The 25,779-nt window shown below is 43.2% G+C and overlaps 1 long non-coding RNA gene across 1 annotated transcript in view; it reads left to right on the plus strand.

Annotated features, from left to right (window-relative positions):
* LOC140911185 (uncharacterized) overlaps positions 1-25,779 on the plus strand; it is a 466,388-nt gene that overhangs the window by 322,747 nt on the left and 117,862 nt on the right. The gene's annotated exons all lie outside the window — the stretch shown is intronic.

A 25,779-nucleotide genomic window follows, 5' to 3' on the forward strand; every position in this document is an offset into this window, starting at 1 on the left:
GACTGTGCTGCAACAGTTGTGTGTAGTGCCTGCTGAGCAAGGCCCTCAAAAGCATTTGAATTTTGCCATGTTTTTCTGAACTGAACTTGAACCTTTTGAGCTTTGTCTGTTAGATACATGTGGGTTTAGGTGTAGGACTCTTGGGAGGCACATCACTAAATCCAGGCTGGTTCGTGGTGTTTTCATCTTTTTTTCAACAGATTTCATATTAAAAGGAAAATTGTTTTTTCTTCGATTTTGAGCTCTCTCGTAGCAACCAAGATGCTTTTTTCACCCTCTGTAAATCAGGGCATGGAAGCTGTGGTGAGGTATGTTCATACTCACAACCTAGATTATCCAGCAGTTGTGGCTGCTCACACTCCCTTTCATTCAGACTAAAATGTGTCCCCTCTCTAATAAAGCCTGGGCCCTTATTATAGCTTTGTATGAAGTTCTGTCTAGAGACCACAATTGAGAGAGCACAAACGGGTGGCTAGTAGGCATCCTTCAGTCTCGAGTCCATGGGTATGCACTCCTGAGTAGTAAAGAGCTGGTGTACCTCTCCAGGGTGCAAGCCTGGGCAGATAATATGGAGGCCCTGAGTTGCCCATGCATCAGGACCCCACTCTCGGCGTCACCAGTACAATCCAGAGGAGAGGAAGAACCAATATATCTGGTATCCAGTCTACTGCAGGAGTTGCCGGAAAGATACTAAGATGGTAGTGACTGACCATCCTTGGGGCTCCACGACAGATTTTCTGTCTGAGTTTATTCTCATAGCCTTACATATTCCCGAATTCACCCACAAGGCAGAGGGGTTGATGAGCTGCAGGTCTCAGTACTGTCTACTCTAATTACGGTAGCAGGCATAGCCTGACCTGACCCTGTCTAGCCTCTGTACATACACCTAGTAAGACACAGTCCCTGCCCCAAAGAGCTTACAGTCTAAATAAACAAGACAGAAAAAAGGATGAGAGGAAGAAAGCAGCATTATTTGCATCTTACACATGGGGAAACTGGATCAGAGAAAGATTCAGTGACTTGCTGAAGGTCCCACAGGTAGTTTGTGGCAGAGTGAGGAACTGAACCTTGCTTTCCTGAGTATTAGGCTAGTGCCTTAGCCACACAAGTGTCCTTCATTTCAATTAAAGTGAGTGATAAAATTCCTATGTTTCTGAATGGTGCAATTTCAGATTTGTTGTCTCCAACAGTTTACTGGTGGGGAGGGACAAAATTACCAATAGCCATTGTGAAATAGAGAGATTGTATGATCCAAATCTAGAGGTGAGAAAACTGAAGCACTGAGATTAAATAGCTTGTCCTAGGTCATACAGTGAGTCAGTCAAAATGCTGAGACTGGGACCAAAGTGTCCTGATTATCAGTGCTCTGCTCTAATCCATTAGCGCACCTAGTGGCATGAGAGGCTGCTACTCACCTTTAGATCAGCAGGGTGGCATTTCTGAAAACTTCCCCTAAATCCCATTGTTCAAGAATGCAGTTTATCATCTGATAAAGGAATGTGGGATATTAAAACAGGGATAATATTAAGCTATACAAGTGAATGAAATATCTGCATGGTATGAGAAAAAACAAGTTTTGCATGTGCAATACGCCATGTGAAACTGTCCATTTCATATTGTAAATCCTTCCTGAGAACCTCAAAAGAATTTACTGCTGTCAGAAATGTCTGCTCTGCACGTGAAACAGAACATGCTGTTTTGAACAATGATGTTTCTGTTTTAAGGCACTTTAGTAACCCCTTAGCTGCCATCTATATATCAGCTTTAGTGCTATGCCTCTTTTGCTTCTTGGTCTGAGTACAGAGGCCTGGAGCCTTACAGTTCCAACTCTTCTGTAGGAACCCCACTATTACTCACTGAGATTCAGGGCATGCAGGACAGGTGGAATTTTACTGCTTTACCATTAGTGGTCTCAATACCTTCATTTTTGAGACCTATTAGCAAGCAAGAGTCATGTAACATATTACTTGTATTAACAGCAATCTGTGCTGTGACACTGCAAGGGACCAACTAAAATAGCTTGCTTAGGGGAGTCAGGCTTTTAATAAAGGAATGGCAGAATTACATTCAGTATGCCTAAGTATATTTTGGGGTGGTCTTTTTTTAAAACAGGAGGTTGTCTAGTAAGACTAGTCTCTCAAATTAGTTTCTCAATATTTAAATTGTTTTTGTTTTTGGTTTGGTTGTTTTAACTAAAAGTAAGGGCTTCCTGGTCATTTTAACAATTAAATAGCTAGGAAATGTTTTCTTTTATTGCAAACTCTAGAAGTTTACAGCAGTGAAGGAGAGAGTGTTTGTAACAGATCCAAACGCATTCTATTTTGCCCAAGCTGCTTGAACTGCTGTCCGGCAATTGCTAATTTTGTTTTAAAACTAAAGCTAATTGCTAATTAATAGACTAACAGACTTATAGACTAACAGATGCATTGGAGCATAAGGGTTCGTAAGGTGCCACAGGACTCTTTGCTGCTTTGGTATGTTGGAATTTCTACCTTTTTTAAAGTAGAGTAATATTTATTACACAAAATAAAATGTCACACCTCTTAAGTGTGTAACTACCGCTTCAGTTTTTGGAGAAAGCGCAAGATGAGCACCTGAGAAATGTATTTCTGTTCTTGGCAATATGTGACCCAGATTCATTCTACTGACAAGGAATAATGAAAGGAGATTGAGAAACCAGCTTTTTTTTCTGAGCTGAGGAAACAGGAATGTTTCTTTTCTTGTAGCTTTTTAAAAGAAGTGATCTTAATGGATCACTAGTTCGAATTCACTGTCCTTAGAAGTAGACTCAACTCCATTGACTTCAAGGAAGTTATTCCCACCTACGCCATGGTGAAGTTGGTCCCATAAATCTGCATTCATATAATAAAGAAAAATGCAAATGGAGTAATTAATACAGATCACAAAGATTTCAACAGGTGAATGAGAGAGGACATGGTAAACCACTAGAGGTGCCGTGCATTGATGATAGATAAAATACACAAAGGCAAAAACTGTAAAGTAAAAAGATCACAGACTAAACATTACTTTGCTCCCGTTCTGCTTTGCTGCCTGGGAGAGGATTCTTCCACCTCAGTCTGCTTTGGAGAACCAGTTACATTGGCTAGGTACTTTGGAAATCATTTGGCCCTAGTAGCATAAATAAAGCCAAATAATGAAAACTCATAGTGTGGGTCTGACAGTACCATTTGCCTTAGGAATTTTAAATAAAGGAAAGGAAAAGCCTGCAAGTGTAAACTTTCAAAATAATTTGATTGTTCCCTTTCCCCTCCCTAGTCTACAGCCAGACATTTGCAGCTGCATAAAGCTTAGAAAGCATGGAGTGCTGTTTCTGTTCTGGAACTATACCAGATGAACAAACGTCTGGACCAAGCCAGTAAGTGAGATTGGTGTTTTTGTATTTTTCCCAGAATGTTGATAATATGGAGTTGAGTCCAGCAAGAATAATAACATAAAAAACAACCCTGACATCACTTGCTAAAATATCTAACCCCATGGACTGTGGAACCTCACTAGACAAAAGGATGTGACTCTCTGGCCTTTGTCCACACGCAAGAATTGTACGTCTTTAACTCCCTGGTCAGTCTCAGTCTGGAGTTAGTTATATCATTAAAGGTGCTTATGCTGGTATAGTTTGTCCCCTTTAGGGTTGGAAAATAGGCTCTACTGGTATAAGGCACCTTCATCTCACGATAACTTCATCCACACCAGGGCTTGTACCGATTAAACTATTTTGGCAGAAAAATTGCACTGAAGTAGTTAAATTGACACCAAACTGTAGATCATCTCTAAGTCCCATTCAGCAGAAGCATAACTCAACACTCCTTTAGGGAATCTTTATAACTGGGGGTAAGGCTATTTATGACCTGTCCAATAAACTGCAAGGACACTATGAGTTAAATCATTGTAAGTTAGCTGTAACTAATGACTTGACTGTTTCGATGTATTTAGAGGTACTTTCAATTTTCTGCACCTATACCATTATACAACTGTAAGCCACACACCTCCTGGGTGTGGTGTTCTGTCCCAGCTAGTGGCACTGAGACCAGGTAGAGACAGATTAATGAGTCTGCTCTACAGCCTTAGCTAACAACAATATAGCTTTTAGCTCATGCGGTAGAGGCTCATGCATTTAGCTCTAGAGGTACCAGGTTCAATCCTGCCCACCGACAGCTGGGGTCTGTCGGCATTACACACCTATGTAACATTCTGAAGTAATGTACCACAACTGCTGTGAAATGTGGGATAACTCAGAAAAAATGCATTTAAATTAAACTTTGATTGAGATGTATGTGGGGCCTTGTCCTGAAACAAATTAGTGGTGAGGCCAACTCAGCCCCTTAAAAGGAAAGAACATATGCATTTCCCTGAGCTTTTCCCTGGCTGAGAAATGGAGTGAAATCCTGGCTCCATTGAAGCCAATGAGTTTTGTAACTGACTTTTGTGGTGTCAGGATTTCACCATGATCTCTTTGAGCAATCTTTTTACAACAAATCTTGTAGACAATGAAATGGGGAATGTATCTGAAAGGTATGTTTAGATAGGCTATGTCAAATGCTCATTAATTTTAACAAAATATATAAGTTAATCCTTGAGTAGGTGCAATGATGAAAGCCAGAAGAGAACTTCAGAATGTTTCAAAATACATCATGGGAGGTGTTGGACAGCCAGCCCAGATTTGACTTTAATGTATTAACCCTGGCTGGAGGAATTCACATGAAGAGCCAGCATAGGATTTATGGGGTGGATTTATAAAGATATTTAGGTACCTATCTGCATCCCTAGATCCTTAGTGAGATTTTCAAGAGTACTTAAATGCCTAATTCATAGATTCATAGATTCATAGATATTTAGGTCAGAAGGGACCATTATGATCATCTAGTCTGACCTCCTGCACAATGCAGGCCACAGAATTTCACCCACCACTCCTAAAAAAGACCTCACACCTATATCTGTGCTATTGAAGTCCTCAAATTGTAGTTTGAAGACCTCAAGGAGCAGAGAATCCTCCAGCAAGTGACCCGTGCCCCATGCTACAGAGGAAGGCGAAAAACCTCCAGGGCCTTCCAATCTGCCCTGGAGGAAAATTCCTTCCCGACCCCAAATATGGCGATCAGCTAAACCCTGAGCATATGGGCAAGATTCATCAGCCAGATACTACAGAAAATTCTTTCCCGGGTAACTTGGATCTTACCCCATCTAAAAACCCATCACAGGCCATTGGGCCTATTTACCATGAATATTTAATTACCAAAACCATGTTATCCCATCATACCATCTCCTCCATAAACTTATCGAGTTTAATCTTAAAGCAAGATAGATCTTTTGCCCCCACTACTTCCCTCGGAAGGCTATTCCAAAACTTCACTCCTCTGATGGTTAGAAACCTTCGTCTAATTTCTAATCTAAATTTCCTAATGGCCAGTTTATATCCATTTGTTCTTGTGTCCACATTGGTACTGAGTTTAAATAATTCCTCTCCCTCTCTGGTATTTATCCCTCTGATATATTTATAGAGAGCAATCATATCTCCCCTCAACCTTCTTTTAGTTAGGCTAAACAAGCCAAGCTCCCTGAGTCTCCTTTCATAAGACAAGTTTTCCATTCCTCGGATCATCCTAGTAGCCCTTCTCTGTACCTGTTCCAGTTTGAATTCATCCTTCTTAAACATGGGAGACCAGAACTGCACACAGTATTCCAGGTGAGGTCTCACCAGTGCCTTATATAACGGTACTAAAACCTCCTTATCCCTACTGGAAATACCTCTCCTGATGCATCCCAAGACGACATTAGCTTTTTTCACAGCCATATCACATTGGCAGCTCATAGTCATCCTATGATCAACCAATACTCCAAGGTCCTTTTCCTCCTCCGTTACTTCTAGTTGATGTGTCCCTAGCTTATAACTAAAATTCTTGTTATTAATCCCTAAATGCATGACCTTACACTTCTCACTATTAAATTTCATCCTATTCCTATTACTCCAGTTTACAAGGTAGTTATGGAAGTTAGGCACACAGGTGCTTTTGAAAATCGCATTGGGTGCCTATGTGCATCTTTAGGCAGCTTAAATACCTTTAAAAATGTGACCCTATGCATTTCAGAAGGGATCAGCACCCACAGTTAGCCTCACGTTTTCAAAAGATCTCCGTTAGCATTTTGGCACCGAAACAAATGCCCAGATTTTCGAAAAGGCTTAGCATACTGGGTGATCTTTGAAAATCTGGCCAAAGTTGTCACAATGGAAGTGGCTGGGTGTCAAGTTCTTTTGAGCACTTAAAAATCTGACACTGCTCTTTTGAATACCATATTTAGAGGGGGCGAGTGGAACATAAGTGGTTGCATAGGTCCTGTGCAGACCCTCTGCACAGGGGTGAATTTCACCCAGAAAGCTTAATTGAAATGCAGGTAAAAGTGAACTTCTGATAGATGATTATTTATGATCTGAGTACACACACTGGCAGCAACATCTCCTTCAGGTTTCCCATGCCAGTTCTGACAAAATGACCTTCCCATGCCAGTTCTTGCGAAGATACGTCAGCACAGTACCACTGAGGTCACTCTTTTCCTTTGTTCTTCTTTTTGGCCCTCTTTTAAATTAAAAATTGTTTTAGAGCTAACAGGATTTTCAATTATGTCAATAGGGATATTATATTTGCATACATATCAGATGTGCTTGTTTATTCTATCAAAGGAAGAGCTAGTAATAGCATTTTCACTACATCAAAGTTGAAGCAGAGGAAGCCATTTCAACTAATTAATCACATTCCAGTCCTACTCGGCACTGTTTGTAAAGAAACATAGGCAATTTATTTCTGTAATTGTTCTAAGGAGTCACAGTTTGCACAGTTAAAATAATCTGACCATTAAAGGAAGCATTGAGAATGGAGGTTTAATACAAGAAAAATAACCAAGAATAAGTTACTAACTTAACTTATCAGTGTGAAGGATCTTTCCGTATTGATCAGAGGCTTATGGGTGGATTGCACCAGCTTGCTTGAGGTACCAAAACATTCTGGCTGGTAAGTGGTCTGTATTTAATGGCCTGCTTGGTCAGAAGCACTAGTAACTAACCCAAGTTGATCTGTTAATTTATGAACCATACAGAACCATACCATACAGAACCATACCTGCAAATCTCCCTATGATTGAAAACTCTGCGGCAAGACATGTGAAGAAATCCAGGTTACAATTAAGCAAAGCCATTCACAGGTGGTGTTCATGACCATTATAATTACAGTCAGTACCAGTTCAGCTCAGGTCATTCTTAAATAGTGTGACTGTGTCAAAGATAACTCAAATTATTGCTCTTTCTCTCCATTCCATTGGCTCACATGAGTCAGTGGCCCGAGGCGGACTGTGCACGTGTTAAGTATTCTCATTGGTAGACGTACAAGCAGGATATTGTATTGGCTCCATACCTCTGTGTCTGAGCCTGAGGTACCAGGCCTCCCCTCGCCCCCAAGTGCAGCCATCTCTCAATGTGGTCCCCTCAAGTGGTGCAGGGCATGGATGCTGAGGTATGTCTCCAGTGTCAGTCTTCAGCCCCCAACGGGGCAGGTGGTGGTATCAAGCCTATCACTTTAGGTAGGCAGTGGAGGCATGGCCTCTCCTACACCCTCTTACTGCCTCACTTGTCAATGGGCTGAGCTGACAATACCTCTAGGCAACAAGTGCTGCACTAATACTTCAAGCCTCTATCATGCAATCTCCAGCTCTTCCCCCAGACGCTTTCCACTTCACCCTCTCCTTGTCTTCTTCCTTCCTTCCCACAGCTCAACCCCTTCCCTCCCACCAGTAGCTCCTAGCTCCATTCCCCTCATCCCCTTTCCTGCCTCCAGTCACACTTCCAAGCCACTCCTCCACCCCAGTAATGCCAGTCTCTCCTCAGGAGCCAGCCACACACCAGGAACATGAATTCCTCTCTTCACCTGTCTCCCCTTCAGCCCCCCTCAGGGCCCTCCAACTTTCCCGAGAGACCCGCATTCACCTGTTTTCCCCTCCCCCAGTCTTTTCTCTGAACCCCACACAGTACCCCTGACAGTGTCCTGAGCCAGCTGAGCCCCTTCACCAAGATGCTGCTATTCGTTGGAGATGGGGGTGAGATTCCTGACAGCTGTTCGCTGTCACAAGGAACAAGATGTTTACAGTGGGTAGCCGTGTTAGTCTGTATCTACAAAAACAACAAGGAGTCCGGTGGCACCTTAAAGACTAACAGATTTATTTGAGCATTAGCTTTTGTGGGTAAAAACCTCACTTCTTCAGATGCATCTGAAGAAGTGAGATTTTTACCCACGAAAGATCTTTACAGTTCATTGTAAAGCTATTTGAATTTTTTCTATACTCTGTCACTTTGGAATATTAATTATTGAAAAGCCCTCTTAACCAATCTGGTGATGCCTATGGTAGACAGCTCAATGTTTTGTTCCTTGCCAAAGCAAAGAAACACCCTGGCAGCTCCGCATTAGTGCTTACAGGAGCAACTCGCTTTTCTGAGCTCTGGTATCAGTGCTAATGATCAAATATGTTCAGTTCGTGGGCCCATGTGCCAGCACCGTTCCTCTGCACTCAGAAGTCACATCTTCCAGCACTATAATTCACATGCAACCAGCCCTAAAGGGGAGAATCTACCTGGACCAGGACAAAGAAGAAGAAATAGGTTGCCTGCTTGAATCACTTGAGAGGCCAGTTATTTTTATTATTTGCATTCCAATCATGCCTAGGAGTCCTAGTCAGGAACTAGGTGTTTTACAAACACAGACCAAAAAGACTGTCCTTCCCCCAAAGAGCTGACAATCTAAGTGTCAGACAAGAGAGGACAGGTGGGTAAAATCAGACAGATGCAAACAAGGAAACAATGAGACTGTATCGGTCACCATGATGGGCAGTGGCATCCACACACTAGCAGCCTAGCTGTTACCAAGTCTGCTGTGACCTGCACTCATAGCATAGCTTCTGGGTCTCTTACCCAGCCAGCCTGCCCTTGCAGAGCCTACTGAGAATAAGAAGCTAAGTCGAGAGTGGAATTCCTGTGTTTATGTGAGAGGAATTTATTGAAAGAAAGTTTTGCTGCCATACCTTCCTGTTTTCAGAAATTATCCAGCTTTTAGCTTCCTAATCAAAAGAAACATGGCAGCGTGCCACGGAAATTAGACTTTGCTTCCAGCATATAGCCCCAACTCATGTTCAAAACCTGTTTTGTCTCTAGAGATGCATTTTTTACAAGGGAAAATAACTTTGAAAATAGGGCTGAACAGGAATTTTAAATATATATAATTACAGATATCACTGGCACTGTTCTTCAGAATGCTGTGGGTGAAATCTTGGTCCCATTAAAGTCAATGACAAAACTCCCAGGGGGCCAGGAATGTCACACTTTGTGTTCAATAAATGGGTGCATTCACATGGAGGAAATAGTTCACAAAATTCTACTTTACTATAGACATGTATTTAAATCAACATAGGAATACGTGTGTGTGTGTGTATAGCATACTGTTTTTAATTCAGCAAAGTATACAATAGGCAGTACCAGAGGTTAAATGAAAGGGAGTCCCCTTCCTCTTTGGCTGGGGGAGTGAGCACTCACCCTCCTCTTTTATTTTATATAAGGCCAATGAGAAGTGAAGGCAAGATACCTGGTTCACTGAAAAACAGGCTGCCTGGCTTTTCTTCCTGAGAGAACAATATTCTTTTTTGTTCTTAGTGTATTAGTTTTTGCTTATTAAACTAAATTAATACAAGGCACAATGTCTTTTCAAAGTCCTAAGAATGTTTTTTAGAAACACAGAAGGAGAAAGAGTACTGTATATCATATGCTTTATCAAAGCCGGACTTCTGTTTATAACCCATGGAAATTCAAGAGCTCATGAACAGATCTTCCTGGATCTAAGAAGATATTTTAAATTTAAAGACGAAAACTCTAGCTAAATGTCACATCTACTAAAAGTATAGGCTTTCATAATGGTGAATGGACCCTATTATTATAATTAACATGTTAATCAGTCTAATCAGATTGGCCTTGGTTGTGCTGGACATCAGATTAGACGATCACAATGATTCTGGCCTTAAAATCTATGCATCTATTATGACTCAATATTATAATTAAAGGTTAAATTGGTGTGTATTTGACTTAATCTTGGGGAGTATTTCTAGACAGTAGATGATTACAAATGCATCCAGGTTTCAGATATATGTGAACTTCAGCCCACACTTTTGAAAGTTCAGGGCAGATGAGATTATCTGTAGAGCTCAAACTAGCAAACTCTCCATCCCTCTCTGTTTCATTCTCCCATATGAAGCCTCAGGAGCCGCTTTGTGAATACATCTAAGGTAAACTGAGCTTGAACCCTCAAGCAAATTTTCAGACTTCCATCCCTGGTACCCAGCTACAGGATTCACTTCACAAACCCCTTAACGAACTGCCCTCATTTGTTCCTATGCATATTGAAAGTGAAGGAAATACTAGAATCACATAAATCGGGGTGGGCAAACTTTTTGGCCCAAGGGCCACATCAGGGTTGCAAAACTATATGGAGGACCGGGTAGGGAAGGCTGTGTCTCCCCAAAAAGCCTGGCCCTCACCCCCTATCTGCCCCTTCCCACTTCCCACCCCCTGATGCCCCCCTCAAACTCCCGACCCATCCAACCCGCCCTGCTCCTTGTCCCCTGATCACCCTCTCTTGGGACTCCCGCCCCTAAGCGCCCCCGAGGACCGCACCCCCCCCTATCCAACCCCCTCCACTCACTGTCCCATGACTGCCCCAACCCCTATTCACCCCCCTAACCACCTAATAGGCCCTCTGGAACTCCCATGCCTATCCAGCGCCCCCCTTCCCTGACTGCGGCCCCCCCCCAGAACCTCTGCCCCATCCAACCGCCCCCTGCTCCCTGTCCCCTGACTGCCTCCCAGGACCCCCCTGCTTCCCACCCCCTTACCATGCCGGAGCCAGCCACACTGCCCATGCTGCCAGGAGTTCAGGGGCCGGGTAGGACAATCCCGCGGGCCGGATGTGGCCTGTAGGCCATAGTTTGCTCACCTCTGATATAAATATAAGATTGGAAGGGACCTTGAGAGGTCATCTAGGCCAGCAATTCTCAACCGGGATCTAGGGTCCCCTGCGGGGCTGTAAGCAGGTTTCAAGGGGTCTGCCAAGCAGGGTCAGCGTTAGACTCTCTGGGGCCCAGGGCAGAAAGCCGAAGCCCCGTCGTGCAGGGCTGAAGCCCAGGGGCCCTGAACCCAGCCACCCAGAGCTCAAGCCAAAGCCTGGGCAGTTTAGCTTCATGGGGCCCCTCTGGTGTGGGGCCCCGGGCAATTGCTGTGCTTGCTACCCCCTAATGCTGGCCCTGGTTTTTATATGCAGAAAAAACATTGTTGTGGCACTGGTGGGCTGTGAAGTTTTTACAGCATGATTGGGGGGGGCCTCGGAAAGAAAAAGGTTGAGAACTCCTGATCTAGGCTATACCCCACATGTCCCCCCCTCCACGTTCCCCCCACCATACTGAGGCAGGACCAACTATACCTATACAATCCCTGTCAGGTATCTTAACCTGTTCTGAAAAGCCGCCAATTTCACAACTTCCCTTAGAAGCCTATTCCAGAGTTTAACTATCCTGCTAGTTAGAACGTTTTCCCTACTATCTAACCTAAATCTCCTGTGTGGCACATTAAGCCCATTACTTCTTGTCCTATCTTCAGTGGACATGAAGAACAATTGATCACTGTTCTCTTTATAACAGCCCTTAATATATTGGAAGACTTATCAGATTTCCTTCCCACCTCCTCTTCCCCCCCCCCCCCCCCCGGGTCTTCTTTTTCTCAAGACTAAGCATGTCCAGTATTTTTAAACTTGTCTTACAGGTCAAGTTTTCTAAACCGTATTATTTTGTTGCTGTTCTCTGGACACTCTCTCCAATTTGTCCACATCTTTCTTAAAGCGGTGTCAGAACTGGATACAATACTCCATCTGAGGCTCTACCAGCACTGAGCACAGCAGGGAATTTACTTTCCATGTCTTACATAAGATAGTCTTGGTAATACAGTGCAGAATATTAGCCTGTTTTCCACCTATATCACATTGCTGACTCATATTCAGATTGTGAGTCACTATGACCCCCAGATCTTCTTCAGCCTAGCCTGTTATTCCCCACTGTATAGTTATGCATTTGATTTTTCCTTATGTCTAGTACTTGTTTTCGCTGAATTTCATTTTGTTGATTTCAGACCAATAGTCCAATTTGTCATTTTGAATTCTCATGCTCTTCCAAAGTACTTGCAACCCCACACAGCTTGTCATCTGCAAATTTTTGTAAGTATCTGCTGCAGTCCATTATCCAAGTCACTAATGAAAACGTTGAATAGTTCTGGTCCCAGGACAAAATCCTTCAACACCCCCCCCCCATTAGGTACATCCCCCAGTTTGACAGTGAACCATTAATCACTATTCTTTGACTACAGTTTTTCAGCCAGTTGTATACCCCGCAATAGTAATTTCCTCTAGAGCACCTTTCCCTAGTTTCCTTATGAAAATGTCATGGGGGACTGTGTCAAAAGCCTTGCTGAAAATCAAGATATATCACATCTACAGCCAGTGCTGGTGTTAGTCCATTGGGAGGCCCTCAACAGGAATATTTTTGAGGCTCCCCACCCCGTTCCACACACAACACATACTAATGATTAATAGGGGCCACCTTGAGCTGCTGGGGGCCCTAAGCTATTGCTTAGTCTGCTTATCCCTAGCACTGGCGCTGTCTATAGCTCCCTCCATCCACTAGGCCAGTAACTATCAAAGAACCAAACCTGTAGGTTGGTTTGGTTCTTGACAGATCCATGCTGGTTATTTACAATCCTACTATCCTCTAGGTTCACATGACGCCCTGTGACCCAAAACTGCCCAGTTTTTCCCAGTCTAATGTTAGGTATTGCACTTTTTTCAAGACTAGGAGTATTAACCTTGGAGTCCTGGCCACATCTGAATTTGGACATGACCTTATGCCTACCAACATTTTCCTTGAAGCTGTCAGTTGGATATAGTGCAATTTTTCACTTCCTATCTTATAGATTCATAGATATTTAGGTCAGAAGGGACCATTATGATCTTCTAGTCTGACCTCCTGCACAACGCAGGCCACAGAATTTCACCCACCACTCCTACAAAAAAAACCTCACACCTGTGCTTCTGAAGTCCTCAAATCGTGGTTTAAAGACTTGAAGGAGCAGAGAATCCTCCAGCAAGTGACCCGTGCCCCATGCTACAGAGGAAGGCGAAAAACCTCCAGGGCCTCTTCCAATCTGCGCTGGAGGAAAACTCCTTCCCGACCCCAAATATGGCGATCAGCTAAACCCTGAGCATATGGGCAAGATTCATCAGCCAGATACTACAGAAAATTCTTTCCTGGGTAACTCGGATCTCACCCCATCTAATAGCCCATCACAGGCCATTGGGCCTATTTATGAATATTTAATTACCAAAACCATGTTATCCCATCATACCATCTCCTCCATAAACTTATCGAGTTTAATCTTAAAGCCAGATAAATCTTTTGCCCCTACTGCTTCCCATGGAAGGCTATTCCAAAACTTCACTCCTCTGATGGTTAAAAAGTTTCGTCTAATTTCTAGTCTAAATTTCCTAGTGGCCAGTTTATATCCATTTGTTCTTGTGTCCACATTGGTACTGAGCTTAAATAATTCCTCTCCCTCTCTAGTATTTATCCCTCTGATATATTTATAGAGAGCAATCATATCTCCCCTCAACCTTCTTTTAGTTAGGCTAAACAAGCCAAGCTCAGTGAGTCTCCTTTCATAAGACAAGTTTTTCATTCCTCGGATCATCCTAGTAGCCCTTCTCTGTACCTGTTCCAGTTTGAATTCATCCTTCTTAAACATGGGAGACCAGAACTGCACACAGTATTCCAGGTGAGGTCTCACCAGTGCCTTGTATAACGGTACTAAAACCTCCTTATCCCTACTGGAAATACCTCTCCTGATGCATCCCAAGACGACATTAGCTTTTTTCACAGCCATATCACATTGGCAGCTCATAGTCATCCTATGATCAACCAATACTCCAAGGTCCTTCTCCTCTTCCGTTACTTCTAATTGATGCGTCCCCAGCTTATAACTAAAATTCTTGTTATTAATCCCTAAATGCATGACCTTACACTTCTCACTATTAAATTTCATCCTATTACTATTACTCCAGTTTACAAGGTCATCCAGATCCTCCTGGAGGGTATCCCTGTCGTTCTCTAAATTGGCAATACCTCCCAGCTTTGTATCGTCCGCAAACTTTATTAGCACACTCCCACTTTTTGTGCCCAGGTCAGTAATAAAAAGATTAAATAGGATTGGTCCCAAAACCAATCCTTGAGGAACTCCACTGGTAACCTCCCTCCAGCCTGACAGTTCACCTTTCAGTAGTAGGACCTGTTGTAGTCTCCCCTTTAACCAATTCCTTATCCACCTTTCAGTTTTCCTATTGATCCCCATCTTATCCAATTTAACTAATAATTCCCCATGTGGCACGGTATCAAATGCCTTACTAAAATCCAGGTAAATTAGATCCACTGCATTTCCTTTGTCTAAAAAATCTGTTACTTTCTCAAAGAAGGAGATCAGGTTGGTTTGGCACGATCTACCTTTTGTAAAACCATGTTGTATTTTGTCCCATTTACCATTGACTTCAATGTCCTTAACTACCTTCTCCTTCAAAATTTTTTCCAAGACCTTGCATACTACAGATGTCAAACTAACAGGCCTATAATTACCCGGATCACCTTTTTTCCCTTTCTTAAAAATAGGAACTGTGTTAGCAATTCTCCAATCATATGGTACAACCCCTGAATTTACTGATTCATTAAAAATGCTTGCTAATGGGCTTGCAATTTCGGGTGCCAATTCCTTTAATATTCTTGGATGAAGATTATCTGGGCCCCCTGATTTAGTCCCATTAAGCTGTTTGAGTTTCGCTTCTACCTCAAATATGGTGATGTCTACCTCCATATACTCATTCCCATTTGTCATGCTACCATTATCCCTAAGATCCTCTTTAGTCTTATTAAAGACTGAGGCAAAGTATTTGTTTAGATATTGGGCCATGCCTAGATTATCCTTGACCTCCACTCCATCCTCAGTGTTTAGCGGTTCTTCTTTCTTTGTTTTCTTCTTATTTATATGACTAGAGAACCTTTTACTATTGGTTTTAATTCCCTTTGCAAGGTCCAACTCTACTTGACTTTTAGCCTGTCTCACTTTATCCCGACATATTCTGACCTCAATAAGGTAGCTTTCCTTGCTAATCCCTCCCTTCTTCCACTCCCTATATGCTTTCAGCTTTTTCTTAATCACCTCTCTGAGATGCTTGCTCATCCAGCTTGGTCTACAACTCCTGCTTGTGATTTTTTTTCCCCTTACTTGGGATGCAGGCTTCCGATAGCTTCTGCAGCTTTGATTTAAAATAATCCCAGGCCTCCTCTACCTTTAGATCCATAAATTCTTCAGTCCAATCCACTTCCATAACTAATTTCCTTAATTTTTGAAAGTCAGCCCTTTTGAAATCAAAAACCCTAGTTGCAGATTTATTTTTATTAATCCTTCTGTTCAGTTTGAACTGAATTAGCTCATGATCACTTGAACCAAGATTATCCCCTACAACCATTTCTTCTATGAGGTCCTCACTACTCACCAAAACCAAATCCAAAATGGCATCCCCTCTAGTCGGTTCAGCAACTACTTGATGAAGGAATCCATCAGCTATCGCATCTAGGAAAATCTGAGCCCTATTATTATTACTAGCACTCGTCCTCCAGACTATATCTGGGAAGTTAAAGTCTCCCATGATCACACAGTTTCCATTAGTATTTACTTTATTAAAAACATTAAAAAGGGCTCTATCCACATCCAGATTAGATCCTGGCGGTCAGGAGCTAGCAAACAGAGTTGTAAACAGGGGTGTTTGAGTAGGAGTTTGTAAGGGGAGTTTGTCTTGTGGTGCTTGTTGTTTGCTGTGGGTGGTGGTGTTTGGGTGAGGTTTGTGTTTCCCAGATTAACAGGATTTAGGTGGGAAGGCAAAGACAGATACAGAGGTAGCAGTGGGAGTGACCCAGGTAGCAGAAGATACAATGAAGATGACTGGATGTGTAAGCTGTGGTATGTACATGATCCCGGAGGGGGCACCTGGTAAGAGTTTTGTCTGTATGAAGTGCCGTCTGATAGAGCTGATGGAGGAAAAGATCCGAGGTTTGGAGATGCAGGTGGAAAGTCTGGTAGAGTTTAGGAAGGGGTTTGAGCAGATTATGGAGCAAAGACATGAGGTAACTGAAGGGAAAAGCTCAGACTTGCAGATGGAAGCAGAACTGGGGAATTCTGAGGGGAGACTGAGTGAGGAAAATGGTCAGTGGAAGCATGTGACTAAAAGAACCAGGCAGAGGAAAAGACGGGCTAGTGAAGGAGAAACAGAGCTTAAGAATAGGTATGCAGAGTTGGAAAATGAAGAAGGGGCTCAGCAGGTAGTCACTGAAGGTGGAAGGGCAAGGAAGAAGAGAAGAGCGGCTAGTCCTATTGGAAAAGGGGAAGAGTCAATGGAGACTACACCAAATATGAGCCCCAGGAGGATACAGGATGGGTTAAAGAGGATTACAAGGGAGAATAGGAATGGAAAGAACTTGCAGCCAGAGGGAACAGAGGATAGACTGGAGAATAGCACCGTCACTAAGAAAAGACAGGTCTATGTGATTGGGGACTCTTTACTGAGAAGAATAGATAGGCCTGTAACCAGAGCTGATCCAGAGAATAGGAGGGTGTGCTGTCTTCCAGGTGCTAAGATACAGGATGTAGACCTGAGGTTGAAAAAGATTCTAAAGGGAGCGGGAAAGAATCCCCTAATTATCCTTCATGTGGGAACAAATGATACGGCTAGATTCTCGCTGGAAAGTATTACGGGAGACTATGCTAGGCTGGGGAAGACGCTTAAGGAAATTGAGGCTCAGGTGATCTTTAGTGGGATTCTGCCTGTTCCTAGAGAAGGGCAACAAAGGTGTGATAAGATTATGACTATCAACAGATGGCTTAGGCAGTGATGCTGTAAGGAGGGCTTTGGGATGTCTGGCCACTGGGAGGCATTCATGGATAGAGGACAGTTCTCTCGGGATGGACTTCATCTGAGTAGGGAAGGAAATAGACGTCTAGGATGGAGGCTGGCACAACTGATCAAGAGAGGTTTAAACTAGGAATTAGGGGGAGATGGATCTTAAACAGTAGTGTAATATTATAGTGCACTGCTAGCTGTCTCTCACATTTCAACCTAAATGTGGCTGTACTTCACTGATGAGGGACATGATTTCTGTATATTGTCACCCATCTGCCAAGCAATGGCAAATGTCCAGGTTGCTAGTTGGTTTCCTGTTGCAGGAGAAATCAGTGATGAGGAATCTGGGTATGTTCTTAGTGTAACTTCTTGTATTTATACATATGCAACAGTCCTTGACCAGGCATGTAGGCCCTTCTCTTTCGGGGATCTTAGCCCAAACACCAATGTTTCCGGGGAGAAACTCTGACCCAACTTGCTCTTGCATTAAAATGAAATGAACATACTTGTAAGACTATGTGTAAAGACACCATCTGGTGATCCCTTCCCTAAGGTCTATGTGGTGAAGTGGCCATCAAGAGGTTAATTGGGTTACTTAGACTATTGCATTGGAGGAATACGCCTCCCCTCGTTACTTCCTGTTTAGTTAGTGGGAGTCCCGGCAGCACCACGCTTGCGCATGTACACGCTCTGTGATGCAGTTAAATAAAACCACAAGTTCCCAGCCTGCAGTTCTGAGAGTAGATTTTTTGTTGCACTAAGCAGTCCATTTACAAAAGCCTATATCCTGCCCCGTGGTTCACCAATACACCTGGGGATAAAAGATGCAAGAAGCTGCTTCTCTCCTACAAGTGACAGGGATATGTCTCCCCTCAGCATTCAAGAGTACTAGCAGGGTGTACTAAATCCTGCAGTGTACTGAGCCCAGGGCCACAAAGAGATGGGGATGCAGCAGATGTGAGCTTTTCTGGACATCCTATCTGATGATTATGCAGGCTGCAGTCATTGGCATGTGCTATCCAGGGTTGCACAGTGGTCCTTGTCAAAGTTGCAATAAAGTTCATTCTATTCCACCATGGAATGCCCCAGTCCACCCCTTGCAATCTGGCTCTGGTCAACAGGATTCCTATAGCTAAGCAGGTACCTGCCAGGATCTCTCTTCCGCCTAGCAGTGTTGTCCAGAGAAGGATTAGGCCACAATTTGTGAAGAGCCTCATGATTAAATATGCTATTTAATGTGAGATATTTCTGTGGTCTGACATGTAAGGCACTATTTGATTTACTGAAAACTGAGGTTTTGTAAAAAATCTCCTTAAGGTTAGTTAACCATTAGTTACAGATTTAGGGATTGGTTTTCAAAAACTGAGAACACAGGAATGTTTGTTTCAAGTTACTGTCGTGAATACAAACTGAGCATCTACACTTACGAATATGTGGTCCTCAATTTTCAAAAGTGACTATTGATTTTGGGTGCCCTACTTGAGCACTTTGAAGAGACCTGATTTTCAGAAAGTTCTCAGCACCTCTCCTCTTGACACATTTAAGGTGCCTCCAGTTGGGCACCCAAAAATTTAAGTACCCAAAGTCCCTGATCATTTATGAAACTTAGTCCTTAATTTGTGTAACCAATTTTGCTAATTGTATGTAAAATTGTCTAGCTAATTTTTATACATCTCCTGATATCTTAGGATTTTCTAATTTTTTTATTCAAATGTAAACTGACACTTGCAAATATGCAGATTTGGTGGTAAATTCCCAGATTTTGCAAGTGAGGGGTTATATTTGCAGAACAGGACACCATCTGGATAATATCCCATAATTTACCGTCTGAGGAGAGGGCTTTGGATTTTCTGCAGGTTTAAACTTGACTCACTGCTAGTCCAGGGTTGATTTATACCAGCCCTACCACACACAGGCAGGTTTGCCTAATCCCCACAGAATGTAATTTAAATCCTGATGAATGAGTATGCAAAAGATTTAAGAAATAACCAAACATAAAAGGCCAACCACCTAGACTATGTCTGGATGATTTGCACGCACACAGAGTGGGCATGAAAATCCCATATTTTGTGCAAAGCTCTTCCTGAAGAAGAGCTCAGTGTAGCTTGAAAGCTGGTCTCTCTCACCAACAGAAGTTGTTCCAATAAAAGGTATTACCTCACCCACCAGGTCTTTCGTGCATGGAACTAGGCAGCTGTGTGTGGTAATGTCCATTGGGAGGAACAAAGGTGGGAATTTGCATGCCCAAAAGAGATATGTGCTAGTTTTGTAGGTGAAATACAAATATCATCCTCTGAACAGTTGATATATAGGAGGGGGCACCCTCACTTCAATAATCTGATTTTTTTTTTTTTTAGTCACAAGTAAAATAGCAAATTCATTTGGATTAAACTCATATAAAAGTAAAGATTTTGTTACATTTTACATAAGCAGCTCTAGTAGGCAACCTAATTTATTTCAAATACAGTAATACTTTCAACCTCTATAATGCTACAACAGAGGTGGGCAAACTACAGCCCGTGGGCCACATACGGCCTGCGGGACTGTCCTGCCTGGCCCTTGAGCTCCCAGCCGGCGAGGTAGTCCTCGGCCCTCCCCCGCTGTTCCCCCTTCCCCGCAGCCTCAGCGCGCTGCATCATGAGCACTCTGGTCCGCTGCTCCTGCCGGGCTGCACAGACTGTGCTGCTGGCTCCGGCATGGTAAGGGGGTGGGAAGCAGGGGTCCTGGGGGGCAGTCAGGGGATAGGGGGGGCAATTGGATGGGGCGGAGGTTCTGGGAGAGGCGGTCAGGGAAGGGGGGGCTGGATAGGTGTGGGAGTCCCGGGGGGCCCATTAGCAGGTAGGGGGTGGATAGGGGTTGGGGGGCAGTCAGGGGACAGGGAGCGGGGGGGGTTGGATAGGGGGTGGGGTCCCCTGGGGCGGTTGGGGGCGGGGGTCCTGGGAGGGGGCGGTCAGGGGACAAGGAGCAGGGAGGGTTGGATGGGTTGGAGGTTCTGAGGGGGGCAGTCAGGGGGTGAGAAGTGGGAGGGGGCAGATAGGGGTGGGGGCCAGGCTGTTTGGGAAGACACAGCCTTCCCTACCCTGCCCTCCATATAGTTTTGTAGCCCTGATGTGGCCCTCGGGCCAAAAAGTTTGCCCACGCCTGCGCTACAAGAATAAGTCCTCTGTATAATTGCTAGCACTTCGGTTTGATTAAGGGTAGGGCAGTCAGGGTCAACTTGCTGTTGCTTGACTTTGTTCTTCTGAAAATCCTTTTCCTTCTACTCACACATAAGTGAGAGGTATTTTCTCCCTGTAAAATATGTGGGAATGAGGTGCCTCCAAAATTCCTCCTGGGAGGGCTACACAAGGCCTATTATTGTTTTAAAAAATGCAGCCCAAACTAGTTGCCCTGTTATAGATGGCGCTTCTCCCATATGCCTCCTTGTGGCCCTTCCACTTCCCTCAGGTTTTTTCAGTTACCAGACCTCGGTTGGCACAAGAACATGTACCTCTGTAGTGGGGGCTGATTTTATTAAGTTTTATACAAAGGTTGACTTGCTTTTTTAGTTGCCCCAAGTCATCCTGCTCCGGGACCCTAAAAGAGGCCTGGTCAGCTCTTTGTCCCAGTTTGGTAGGAACACACATACCTCTGGCCCCCCAGAGCTGGTGTTGTGCTTCAAACAGTCACTCTGTCACTAGCCCCAGCTCTCCTCCTTGGGGCCGAGTTATAATTTAGCCACTGTAGCACCTTAGCCAGTTTTTCCCTCAACTGGCCCCTTTTTCCTCAGCTTAGGTTAGAACAGTGGTTTTCAGCCTTTTTTTCATTTGCAGACCCCCAAAAAATTTCAAATGGAGGTGGAAATCTTTAGACGTAGACTGCGGGCGCCAGGTTGAAAACCACTGGGTTATGAGGGTTCAGGAGGTGGCCTTCAGCTGGCATCTTCTCCCTGCTAACTCAGGGATCTGCAGGAGCCTTCTTATTCCCGGCAGTATCAACTACTGCCCTACTGTGAGGGAAGAGGAGCTTTTATGCTGGTCTCCTTCTCCCAGCTCATTCCCAGTTGGTTGCAGGGAGACCAGCCCCCTCTGCAAGTCTCCTGGCTCCAAGCCCTTGAAGATACAGTGTCAGGACTTGCTCCCAAGTACCATTCATTCCCAGGATGCTTCCTGTCTCTCCACATCCCCCTTAGGTCCTTATATTGGAGATTTCAAACTCTTAATCAGCCATGCCACCTGGTGGGGTGGACTGACCACTAGGCATGTCATAAACATACAGTTAAGGGTAGCATAAAATCCCTCCTTTACCTGTAAAGGGTTAAGAAGCTCAAATAACCTGGTTGGCACCTGACCAAAAGGACCAATAAGGGAAGAAGATCCTTTCAAATCTGTGCGGGGAGGTTTTGTTTGTGCTCTCTTTGTTGTTCTCTCTCGGTCAGAGAGGCACCAGGACAGGGAAAAAAATCTCCTAAAACCCTACCTGAAATAAGCATCTAAGTTTACCAAAATTGTAAGTAATAGCAAGGAAATGCATTAGATTATCTTTTGTTTTAGCTTGTGAATTGTCCCTGTGCTAAGAGGGAGGTTTATTCCTGCTTTTTGTAACTTTGAAGTTGAGCCTAGAGAGGGATCCTCTTTGTTTTAAATCTTATTACCCTGTAAAATTATGTTCCATCCCGATCTTACAGAGGTGCTTCTTTTACTTTTTTCTTTATAATAAAGGTTTCAGAGTAGCAGCCGTGTTAGTCTGTATTCGCAAAAAGAAAAGGAGTACTTGTGGTACCTTAGAGACTAACCAATTTATTTGAGCATAAGCTTTCGTTTTTTAGTTGCCCCAAGTCATCCTGCTCCGGGACCCTAAAAGAGGTCTGGTCAGCTCTTTGTCCCAGTTTGGTAGGAACACACATACCTCTGGCCCCCCAGAGCTGGTGTTGTGCTTCAAACAGTCACTCTGTCACTAGCCCCAGCTCTCCTCCTTGGGGCCGAGTTATAATTTAGCCACTGTAGCACCTTAGCCAGCTTTTCCCTGTAGCTCACGAAAGCTTATGCTCAAATAAATTGGTTAGTCTCTAAGGTGCCACAAGTACTCCTTTTCTCTTTATAATGTTTTTCTTTTAAGAACTCGATTGGTTTTTAGTGTCCTAAAAACCACGGGTCTGGTCTGTGCTCACTTGGTTAACCTATTGGTTGGTATATTATTCTCAAGCCTCCTCAGGAAAGAGGGTGAAGGGGTTTGGGGGGGGATATTTTGGGGAAACAGGAACTCCAAGTGGTCCTTTTCCTGAATCTTTGTCTAAATCACTTGGTGGTGGCAGCAATACCGTCCAATGACAAGGAAAGGATTTGTGCCTTGGGGAAGTTTTTATCGTAAACTGGTAGAAATAAGCTTAGGGGGTCTTTCATGCGTGTCCCCACATCTGTACCCCAGAGTTCAGAGTGGGGAAGGAACCCTGACAAGGCGCTACTGCCTTTAAGGGAGCAAACTATTCCATCACATTCCCGATGTCTACATATTCTTGTGATAGCCCTTTAGACAGCCTTAGTACAGGTACCCTTATCTGATACATTCCACTGTACTGGAGACATCTTTTAGTAATCAGGATTATATCCTTAGCACCTGTGGGAGTATCCTGGCATCGATCCACTTGTGGAACACCAGTAGGTGTTCTGCACAAAAATTGATGCTGAGATATGGCAGCATGGCTACATGGCAAAGTGTAAGCCGTTATTGTAAGCAAACAGATATCATTCAAACAATGGAATGCAGAGCAAGAGAAACCTCCTAGCACTTTCTTCCCCAGTTATTAGTGAATGTGATTTCCAGAACTGCACAGAACCCATAGTAGGGGGGAAGCCTGGGGGAAGAGTGGCTGTTCCTAGTTGTGGGGGGCTTGGGGAAGGGAGCGCTGGAATGCTGGCATCCCTACTGGGAGAGAGCAAGGGTCATGGGTGGTTGTCTGTGTTTTACGGTGGTGGTTGAAGTGATGAGGTGCACATCTCTGCGTGCAGGAGTAAAAGGTGTGTTGTGTTAGCTGCCATCACTTTTCATTTCTTTGCTTTTGTGTTATGTATAGAGCAACCTTAATTTACACACAGTGTTGCAGTGTTATTTTGTACTAATGAAATTCCGAAGGCCAGATCCTTGGCTCTGTTACAGCCCCTTTATATTTGGCACGATATTGCAGTTGGCTTAATCAGCCTTCTTAGGCTATGCCAATGTCTGGGAATCCCTGGGTGGCACAAAGGAAAAACTTTTTGACACAATCATAATGAACCTCTGGGCTCAAAAAGGGGACTTGACGTTTCTATGGGTAATGCAACAATCCACAGTTAAGTTGGACAGGATTACAAAATGCATGAAGAGTACAAACCCTCTTGCTTCAGGGTAGAAGCCGACCACTAATTGATGGGGATATAGGAATAAACTTCCCTTATGGGTGGGGTATTCTATAATTGTCCGGTATGGAAGTTTTTACAGCTTCCCCTGAAATATGTAGCCATTGTGGAATGCAGGATTGTGGGTTAGGTGCACCGTTGGTCTCATTCAGTATGACAACTTCTGTATACCTAATATGTTTCATGAGCAAAAGTCACAGCAAACAAACTATCCTTTTCTCAGTTTATTGCCTTCTTGATGAGTACATATATTTCTGATTCAACATATTGGAAGCAATACAGCCCTCCATAGCAGAACACACCCTTCTTTGGAATAAGATTCATTGCTAACTAGTCATAGAAAGACTTGCCCAACTTCTTTATCCATGAGATTAGAGAGAAAAAGGGGTGGTTATTTACATGTCGCTTTCAGAAATGTTTTACCTCGACCGCAGCAATTACTGAGTTCACCTATTGGTAGAACTAACCACCCATACAGAAGTTGAACTCACAGTGGATCTTGTCTCGCATCACCAGTGTAACCCCTTGACTTTAATGAAGTTACTCTTGCTTTACACTGCTTTAAGAGACGGGAGAAATCAGGCCCCTCAGATATTTATTTAGCTATTTCTTTGACATAGAAGATCAGTGGTCAGACACATTGGTTAGCAGGTTTTCCTCATGATTTTTAAAAATCAAGAGCCAATTAATTTTTAAAGAATTTTTAAAAATCTTTAAAATATCTCCTCAAACTAACCTGTAAAATCAGGTTGCCTCACATGGGAGAGAGGAAAACAAATTAACAAGGGTCCCCCCTGTCAGAATGTGCTGTTCCAACAAAGAACATCCACTAGATACCGAAAAAAGCAACAGTCCAGGAGTGCTGCAGAAAACTGAAGGAACAAATGTTGTGGATCAGGTTATGATGTCCATGTCAGTGGTATAAATCCTAAGAAATTGTTGATATTCAGTGGTTTCATGAGTTCTTGTCTCTTCCTGAAGTAGCAAGTCCCCTTTGCATTTAGGCCCCATACAGCAAATATTTTAATCATGTGCTTATCCTTAATTTTGACTTCATTGGGATTATTCATATGCTTAAAGTGCTTTGCTGGCATGGTGCCAAAGATTTGTGCTTGTTAAATCCCTTTATTGTTCCTGTTCTTAGATAGGAGGTGATTAAATAAATAAAAATAACGGGCCTGATTATGAGCGCATGCCACCTTTACCGCTGCATGACTCCATTAACCTCATGGACTTACTCCTGATTTACTTCTGGATAAGTGAGCTCAGTATCCAGTTCAGAATTTGTTTTAAAAAAAAAAACCCACCCTGGAGATCAAATTTAAATGTATTCCTGTGTAAACAGCAATTTGATGGCTTGTGAGTTCCTTCTTTCTTTTGTTTACTCTTCTATCTTCTTGAGTAACAAAAGTACCAAATGCTTTGCAAATGCTGTATAGTAAGATAGCTTTTTTATATTCATTCAGACTTTAAAAAAATCTCCTTGGGAAGCCTTGAGGCTAACTGAGAATGATAGGAAATCATTTATCACAATTACAACATACTCTGGCTTCTGTGTGGTTTAACTGCATCTGGGTTTCATGAGTGCATGCTTGTGTTCTCCCAAGAGTCCTATGGAAAAAACATATTTGGATATAGTTTCCCCTGGCAGTATAGCTCTTAGCACAGGCTGATACAATGTGATTGTTTTTTCAAAGCTCAGAAAGGGTGCTTCTACCTTTCCACTCTTGAACTCGCTTGTTTCACTGTGAGACGGGGCATTTCCTAGCCTGTAGAGTAGAGGACATCAGAAAAGTCCCCTTGCAAACAAATTGTCATCAAGAATTCTGCATGGAGATAATTTCCTATGTTATTTAGAAATAACTTTGCTCGAAAACATTTATCAGTTCTTTTTTTCAAACACTCAAGGAGCACTTAGCCCAAACTAATATTAACAATGGTTAACATAATATTTTTGACAGGTTTCAGAGTAGCAGCCGTGTAGCTCACAAAAGCTTATGCTCAAGTCCACTGAATGCATCCGATGAAGTGAGCTGTAGCTCACGAAAGCTTATGCTCAAATAAATTTGTTAGTCTCTAAGGTGCCACAAGTACTCCTTTTCTTTTTGCATAATATTTTTGGTTCAACTCTAATCAGTTATTACAAAGAGAGGGAAGCAATGTAATTTTAATTGCCAGTCACAATTGCCCAGCATCATATCATGTATTGATAAAACAATGTAATCACACCCTCTGTTCTACACACATTTGCACACCATGACAATGGAAGTGGTGTAAGAACCAGAACAGAATAGAAGGAAGAAAGTTTACAAAAGCCCTTT

The sequence above is a fragment of the Lepidochelys kempii genome, chromosome 5 (genome assembly GCF_965140265.1).
Source record: "Lepidochelys kempii isolate rLepKem1 chromosome 5, rLepKem1.hap2, whole genome shotgun sequence".
In the NCBI taxonomy this organism is placed as follows: Eukaryota; Metazoa; Chordata; order Testudines; family Cheloniidae; genus Lepidochelys; species Lepidochelys kempii.